This window comes from Ochotona curzoniae, unplaced genomic scaffold (assembly GCF_017591425.1).
Source record: "Ochotona curzoniae isolate NIBS_2020 unplaced genomic scaffold, NIBS_Ocur_1.0 patch222, whole genome shotgun sequence".
NCBI lineage: Eukaryota > Metazoa > Chordata > Mammalia > Lagomorpha > Ochotonidae > Ochotona > Ochotona curzoniae.
In genome coordinates, this window is record NW_024466776.1 from 18,735 (window position 1) to 28,101 (window position 9,367).

Here is a 9,367-nt window from a genome sequence, read left to right on the forward strand (position 1 = left end):
GATGTCATCTTCTGCTGGCACTCAGCACGAGGGGGAGGACTGTGTTCTCAGTTGCAATTGCCTGGAGAGCAGTTCCCACTTGACCTGGTCCTCATGGGGGAGGGAGGAACCAGGTCTAGGTTCAAATAACATGGAGTCTCCCTGCCAGGATCAAATCTTGATTTTTCTTCAAATATGTCTCCATTTGGCACCATTTGAGAATCTTCATAAGAACATTTTTTTCCCTTTTCTTTAAAACTAGTTTTTGAATGAGGGTTGTCATTGAGACACGACAGCTTGAGCCACTACTGGTACTGCTGTCATCCAGGTAGCAGAGCACCGGATTCTGCACCCGCCATTTGCTTCTGGTCAGTGTATAAAATACACCTGACATGGCAGGGAATGATGCCAGGAATTAGGCCCTGATACCTACATGGAAGACATGTCGGATCCTGGAATAGAGACCCTGGGGTCATGGTGGGAGTGACCTGGTGAATGCAAGTTCTGTTTATCCTTTCCACTCTCATGAGTGCTTGCATACTCTGAATGTGCATGTCTCTACTTGCCACACAAGTAGGACACACTAGGCAAAAGAAAAATGAACTCAGTGATATGCATCCCATTAATGATCCTCATGATTTGTGTGCTTCAGAGGCTTTGATGATATTCACATAACATGTTTTAATCTTATAAGTACAATATAAATTTTATTTTTACGCTTGCAAATGTCACCCCAAGCTCACTACATGGGCAATATCAGCTTCTGTGTTGACAAATACTCTTATCATGTACTTGACAATTTGAGTATTACAATTGCTTATCACAGAACAAAAAAATGCATTGATTCATTTTTTGTGCAACCATGGTATTAGGCTTATGCTTTTGGAAACGCATCATTCCATGTTTGCTTTAGTCCCAAGTACTACTTTCCTGTAACTGTGATTTAAAGCAGTAGGTACAGACATAGGAAGACACCCTTCATGCTGACTGTTGAGTAGGACTATTATGTCTGGACATTGCTTCATTTCTCAAATTTTAGAATGTATATTTTGAAAATTACAAATGTTGTTTAGTGCACATGTTACTTTTATCATTCTTTCTACTTAATGTTTTGTGGATTACCCAATGTTGACCTGCATATGTTCATCAAGCATATTCACAATGCTGTATATATGCTTATACAGGTGATCTGGGTATGTGTGGGTACGATTAGGCATGAAGCACTGCTGACAGAGATAATATTTAAAATGAAACCATGAGCAATCATAATGCTAGTTTCAAAAAGCAAATAAACTTCAAAGTTAATTGTCATTGTGTCAGATCACTGGCTCCTTCTAACTGCTCTAGACAGAAACGGGTTTCCCTAAATTTTATACCGTGGAGGCTGGATCCCCAATGTGACATTACTTTGAGACAGACAGCACATTCTTTTCTTTTCTTTCCTTTTTTAAAATTTCTTTTCATTGCATTGTCACATATACAGAGAGGAGGAAAGATAGAGGAAGGTCTACCGTCTGATGATTCACTCTCCAGGTGACCACAATGGCCAGATATGAGCCGATCGAAAGCCAGGAGGCCGGAGCCTCTTGGGTGCAGGTCCTGAGGCATTGGGCCATTCTTGACTGTTTTCCCAAGCCACAAGCAGGGAGCTGGATGGGAAGCATGCCCAGCAAGATTCAAACCAGCGTCCATATAGGATCCTGGCACCTTCAAGGCAAGGACCTTAGTCGCTAATCCACCATGCTGAGGATAAAACAGTACATTTTTTTCTTAAATACTTTTTACTTTTTCATTACAAAGTCAGACATAAGAGAGGAAGATCTTCTGTCCATTGATTCACTCCCCAAATGACCACAATGGCCGGAGCTAAGCTAATCTAAAGCAAAGAGCCTGGACTCTCTTCTGGGTCTTCCACAAGTCCAGAGTCCCAAGCCCTGTCCTCAACTGCTTTTCCAAACCACAAGCAGAGAGCTGAATGGGAAGTGGGGCAGTCGGGATTAGATTGAACACCCATATGGGATCCCAGCACGTATAAAGCAAGGACCTTAGCTATTAGGCTATCATTGTTGGCCCAAGAAAAGCACTTTTACGGAGGTAATTACTGGGCCTAGCATGGTAGCCTAGTGGCTTTAGTCCGCACCTTGCATGTGCTGGATGAAATATTTATACTGGTTCTTTTCCCGGATGCTCCACTTCCCATCCTGCTCCCTGTTAGTGGCCTGGGAAAACAGTCAGGGGTGGCCCAAAGACTTGAGATCCTGCACCTATGTAAGCAATCCAGAAGAAACTCCTGGTTCCTAGCTTTGGATCAGCTCAGGTCTGGCCTCTTCATCCACTGCAGAGTGAATGAGTGCATGGGAGATCTTCCTCTGTTTCCCATCCTCTCTGTTTTTAATATTCCAATAAAAATATTTTTAAAAAAACTTTAAAGAGTGTGATTACCAGAAACGATAGTCACTGTGAATCCACTTCAAACTAATTTCAGTTCCTTTAAGGATGCCCAGGGACAGAGCAAACACCATGAAAGCTGTGAGTTGGCCAGGCAGTGACCTCAGGAGAAAACAAATCTATTCTCATCTTGTTCTTCAATGTTTAATCATTAGAACCACAAGAAATGAATGATAAGACTTGGGATGGTGATTATTCCAGGTTGGGAAGAGTGAGACCTGGGGACAGGAGGGAGATGGAACAGCTAGCAAAGAAACTGAGACAGAAGGAACAAGACCCAGGGTTCCATCCCAGCGTGTGGTGACTGCACTTCACAATATGATAAGCTTATGCAGGACACTGGAACGGAGGACCCCGTGTGCTGTCTAACAAAGCCTGGGCACCTGGTTTACTCAGCTTATGACATATATGTACTCAAATACTGCACTGTACCTGACGACAGCATTCAAGTACATGCCGATCAAAACTCACTAGAATTTGTTTAAAATCAGAGTCATCCCTTCAAACTAACAGTGAGCCATCTGAAACCATTAAACAGTTCCAATCTACACAGTATACAGTACAGTTACCACCTTTTTAATTCATAATTGCATTTAAACTTTTTATCTATTCATTTACATTAGAAATTCAGATTTATACAAAGAAGCAGAGACAGAGAGAAAGAGCTTTTATTAACTGCTTCACTCCTAATTGGCCACAGTGGGAGACCTGAAATGATCTGAAGCCAGGAGTCAGGAGACTCTTCAGGGTCTCCCATGGAGATGCAGGGTCCCAAGACTTTGGGCTGTCCTCTATTGCTTTCCCAGGTCACAGGCAGGGAGCACGATAAAAAGTGAAATACCCAGGACATGAACCGGCCAACATGTAGGATCCTGGCTCATTCAAGGAAGGACGTTAGCCACTATGCTACCATGCCAGGCCCTTTTGAATTCTTTCAAAACAATTTATCATTGGCTTAAATGTGAGAATCACAGTACAAGAGTCAAACACAGAAAGACTGAGATCTTCCCTCCACTTGTTCACTCCCCTATGGGCACAACGATTAAACAAGGTCCAGCCAAAACCAGGAGCCTGGAATTGCATTCAAATCCTCCACAGGGCTGCAGGTGTCCTAGAAATTGGGAATTGAGATGTTTATGTTATCTTCCACACACTGTAGCAGGAAGCTAGGTCATAAAGGGAACATCCCAGTGCCTATAAAACTGTGTCACATAATGCAATGTAATTAATAAATAAATATATACATACAGTCAAAAAAAAAAAAAAGAAAGGGAGCATCAGAGTATAACTGATCCTTATATGAAATGCTGGCATTGCATGCAGCAATGTAACATGTTAACTTACAACATCCATTCCAAGTATCATTTAAATACTCAAAACCCGGGACTGACATGGTAGTCTAGCGGCTTAAGTCCTCACATTCAGAGGGATCCCATATAGGTGCCAGTTCTAATCTTGGCTGCTCCACTTCCCATCCAGCTCCCTGCTTGTGGCCTGGGAAAGCAGTGGAGCACAGCCCAAAACCTTGGCACTCTGCACCCATGTGGGAGACCAGGAAGACACTGCCAGATACTGGCTTCAGATGGGCTGAGCTCCGGCTGCGCTCCAGGAGTTGAGTCCACTTGAGGAGTAACCTAGAAAGCAGAAGATCTTTCTGTATCTGCTTCTCTCTGGATATCTGCCTTTCTAAATCAATCTTTAAAATAGGCAGATGAGTAAGCAGTAAATAAATAAATACACATATAAATAGACAAACAACATTGTAATCAAACCACAGGGCTGCTTTTCTCATCGAACCTCTTGCTCCTCTTGTACATGATTTGCAGTAAAATTTCTTGGTATTTTGTACATGCCACTGTGGGAAAGCTAACCTTGAACCTAGATAGAAAGAGAGTTACACTGCTTTTGTTGCTTTTGTTCAATTGTGCCTATGCACTTGAAAGGAAGAATGATGGAAAAAGCATGTTTTGCAAAATGTTTTTGTTTGTTCTTCTGATTGCCTTGAACAGCTGTGGCTGTGTCAGACTGACTCTAGGCCCAACCCCATGCCTTGCAGGTCACATGTGGATGGGAGACACTCAAGTACTTATGCCACCACCAGCTGCTTCTCAGAGGCATTAGTAGGAAGCTGGATTAAGGGTAGAGTAGAGACCTGTGCTGTAGCCTAGTGGCTAAAGTCCTCACATGAACACACCCCTGATTCCATATGGTCACTAATCCATGTCCTGTTGGCCCCTTCTTTCATCCAGCTCCCTGCTTCTGGCCTGGGAGGGCAGTCCAGGAAGACGCAAGGCCTTGGGACCCTGCACTCGCTTGGGAGACTCGGAAGAAATTCCTGGCTCCTGGTTTTGGATCAGCTGCATCAACCATGGTGGCCACCTGGGGAGGGACTGAGCAGACAGATGATCTCTCTGTCTCTCCTCCTCCTGTCTGTGTCTCTCACCTTCAAATGGAAACAAATAAATCTTAAAAATAAGACAGAGTGGAGCATCCAGCTTGAATTAAGTGCATTGAAATAAGATGCATTCGTTCCACCTCAACCAAAATATTCTCCTCACAATGTTTGATTCATTTTAATTCTACTGTCAACTCACAGACAACATATTCAAAATTGGATCAATGTACCCCAGTGGACACTAATGACTAAAAATATGACAAACAAAAAAAAAAGCCCCATACATGATGAGTGTTCAGCCTAGCAGGTAAGGAACTTCTACCTTACACTGCAGTCCGTGGGTTCCATTCCTACTTCTGACCTTGACTCCAGCTCTGTGTTAATGCAGACCTTGGGAAGCAGCGGTGATGGCTTAAGGCACTGGGGTTCTGCTACCCACAGGAAAAATCCTGCATTCAGTTCTCAGCTCCCAGCTTAGCCCTCATTGATACTGTGCAGCTGTGGGCGTCTCAGAAATAAACCAGTGAATTCAAATTCTGATTCCTCTCACATCCTCCTAAACAAATGGAGAGATTAATCAGAAAGTACAATGTGATTTTGGAGGGCGGGTCATTGAGAAAAGGGTTTAACACCAAACAATCGTACAAATATTCACTCTTACAATTTCCCTACCATTGAATCTATAAATCTTTATTCAAAATGACACTGCCAACACTGAAAAAATTGTTAGTTTTTAATAAGTATGACAGTAATTACACACAGAAAATGTTAAAATACTTGGGACTATAACACACCTTAACTTCTCAAGAAATAGTACAGTACAAATTAAAATTGGGTTTAGATTATATGCAAAAGCACAAGGCATACTCTAAGAAAATGATACAAACAAAAATATAGGAGACACATATCCTTGATATCTTAAGAAAAGACAAAAAAAGCTATCCTATAAGTGCTCAGTTAAAACAAGGAGATGTGGGTCTGTGGGTGAAGGGTGGAGAAACTGCGAGGAGACCCTCACCCTATACTGGACTTCCTGTGTTTCCGTGAAAGCTAAGCACCAGTTGTGAAACACTGCCAATCTTGCCAATCGTGTTTATAACTAGTGAACCATCAAAACCACTTCAACAAGAATCTCGGAGCATGTCCCACATCCAGGACCTGCGGAGGGTGGGAAATTGGGTGGGCCTTCTCCTTTAATACCCACCTTTTAAACTTGAAAGAAACAATATGGAAATAATAGTCTTACCCGTTTTCCTATAGCCCTTCAACCTTTTTATTCTAATTAGCTATGTAAAGACTGTCAAAAATATAACAAAAAATAAAATAAAGCTAAACAACGAATTCCATCTTGCTGCTAACACACACCCTGGCAGCAAGCAGGGAATTTCTCAAATATGCAAGTCTTTGCAACTGCTTCCATGGACACAGATGTACTTCCTGGCTCCTGTTTTACCCAGGCCTTGTCACAATCTTGCAGGAATTGAAGGAGTTAGCCATCAGATGGTAAATCACTGTGTCTCATGAATTTTTACATGGAATACATGAATAAATTTTTTTGTAAAATAATAATGAGAATAAGGAATAATTTGAAAATAGTAACTGAAAATGTTTGGTGCAGCTTTTCACACACACAATTTAGAGGACCACATGCTTCTTCCCACTGATGCTAAACAGAGCAGCACATTATGGGAAGGAAAATCTCACAGACCAGCAAGGGAAGGTCCACACCGACTGGCAGCAATCAGGACAAGTTAATGCTGCAGTGTCAGTGCCCAGCCAGTGGTGGAGACTGCTTGCCAAGGTGATCACACAGGCATATTAGTTAACACCACATGAAGAAAAGAGAGTCAAACCAAGTCCTGGAGTACCACAAAAGAAAGAAGTGCACAGGAGAGAAATGTTAGACTCCAATCCTTCTACCCTACCAATACCTCATACAGCATCAGAATTCACCCACAATTTGTGACAAAAGAATATTTCCCATATGCAAAACACTTGCCATGAATCAGCGTATGAGAAGTAAAAGCAAGAAAAACACTGCCATCAGTACAAAAACAAAAGCAAAGGCCAGCATTGTGGTATAATATGTAAAGCTGCCAGCTGCAACACCAGCATCCCATATGGACTCAGCTGTTCCACATCCAACCCAGCTCTCTGCTAATCAGTTGGGAAAAGGTGCAGGCTGCAGGAATTGGCTTGGTCCAGGACTGGTTATTTTGGCCAACTGGCGAGAGAGACAATGGATAGAAGATCTCTGTCTCTTTTATTTTGTAACTCTCACTTGAAAATAAGCGAATGCATATTTATAAGGCATATTTATTTATTGGAAAGGCAAAGAAAGAGATTTTTTTATGTGTTGGTTCACTCTTTATATGGGAGCACTTATTGGGCCAGTCAAAAGCAAGGGATTTGTAGCTTCTTTTGGGGGTGCCACGAGACAGAAGGGACCCCAGCACTCTGGACTCCTTAGGCTGCTTTCCCATATGTATTAATGAAGAGCAGAATTGCAAGTGAGGCAGCCAGATCTTGAACTGGTACCAATGCAGGTAGCACTTGATTTGCTATGCTACCACATTACGAAAGACACAAATTGTAAGAAACCAAAATATCAAACATGAGCCGGCATGGTAACCTAATGCCTGAAGTCCCTATCTTGCACACGACATGATCCCATATTGGCACTGGTTCTAATCCCAATATCCCAACTTCCCATCCAGCTCCACACTTGTAGCGTGGGAAAGCAGTCAAGCATAGCCCAATGCCCTGGGACACAACAGGTGTGTCAGAGACCTGGAGAAGGATCAAGGTTCCTGCCTTCAAATTGGCTCAGCTCTGACCATTTCTACCACCTGCTGAGTGAATCAATGGATGCAAAATTTTCCTTTCCATCTCTACATTTCTCTGTATAACTGACTTTTTAATAAAAATAAAATAAATCTTTAAAAAAAACTTAAAAGCAGGACTAAATCACCTCTGGGGACAAGACCTGAACTGACAAAACCTTTTTCTCACCTAGGAATTCAGTTTATATTATTGACAGTCTTACTCAATCTTAGCAGAAAATCAAGTTGTCGACAATTTTCTATTCTGGGCCCAGTGCAGTGGCCTAGTGTCTAACGTTCTTGCCTTGAATGTATTTGTATCCCATATAGGTGCCGGTTCTAATCGTGGTAGCCTCACGTCCAACCCAGATCGCTGCTGTGGCCTGGGAAATCAGTGAAGGAGGGCCCAAATCTTTGGCACCCTGCACCTGTGTGAAGACCCAGAAGAGGCTTCTGTCTGCTGGTTTTGGACTGGCTCAGCTGCAGCCACTGAGGTCACTTGGGCAGTGAATCATCGGATGAAGATATTCCCTTGGCTCTCCTCCTCTCTATACATCTGACTTTGCAATAAAAACAAATATCTCCAAAAAATGAATTTTCTATTCTTTCTAAGACCACTGAATAAACTCGGGCTCTGTGCAAGAGAACAAAGATATAACATCCAAATCAGGAGACAGCATTCTTACAGAAGTGGGCAAACTGCAAATCAAAGCACAAGGACATGACAGAGAATGGGCTCTGGGAAGCAGCCTGCTTACACTTCACAGGGAGATCCACTCTCAGCAGCTGACTCAGGGTCCCAGGCCTTGGGGAGCACTCTCCCTGAGGACACAGTGCCCAGAGGGCTCACTGCACTGATTCAGGGGATCCTAAGCACCAGCAATGTGACAGTGTGGCCTGGGAACTCCTCACAGCCTGCAGTGTCACCTCCAGCATCTTAGTTCCCTTCTGAAACCGCACACTCAAACCAAGGGAAGCTTGTGACCACTGGGATTTTCTCTTAACAATACTAGCACCAGATGTGTTATGTTGCTAAATACCGATTTACCACAATCAACGAATCACAAAACAATTTGATGCTTTCATCATCTACAGTTAGTAGAGGCCTCAGAATCAAAGCTCAAACTCTATACAAGGGTGCAGGTTAATTCAGTGGACAGCAGATATTAGCTTTATCTTTTATCCCCTTTACGAATCTACCTCTCAACCCCACTCACTCCTATCTCCTTAGCATAGGCTAATCAAGGGTCTGAAGAGGCAAGTTATATAGAATCAGGGCTACTCTTTTGTCTCAGAAATCCCCATCATCTTAAGGTCCTGGTGCCATATATTGAGTGCAAAAATAACTTTTTCTTGAAACAAATACACTCAGAAATGATAAGTGCTCTGGCCACCAGATTTGCACATTCACAAAGATTCTTTGTGGGTGCAAATTCTCCTCTGACTTAATCAATTTATTGATGCAAAATGAAACCTCTGAGTACCCCAAGCACATTGTCCTAAGATTTACCTAGGCCTTTGCAAAGGTTTTACTCCCTAGCTAGGCAAGGCTGAGACAACCAAGAGTTCAATCATTTCTGCATTGACCCTTCAATATCAGCGTTGAATTAGGTGATACTAATATGTCACCAAGGAATGGAACTATGGATGCATAAAGAGAGTATTATTGCTCCAACGGGTTAGCTATATAAAATAGAGGAAACAGATGTCCTCCAGTTTTAGG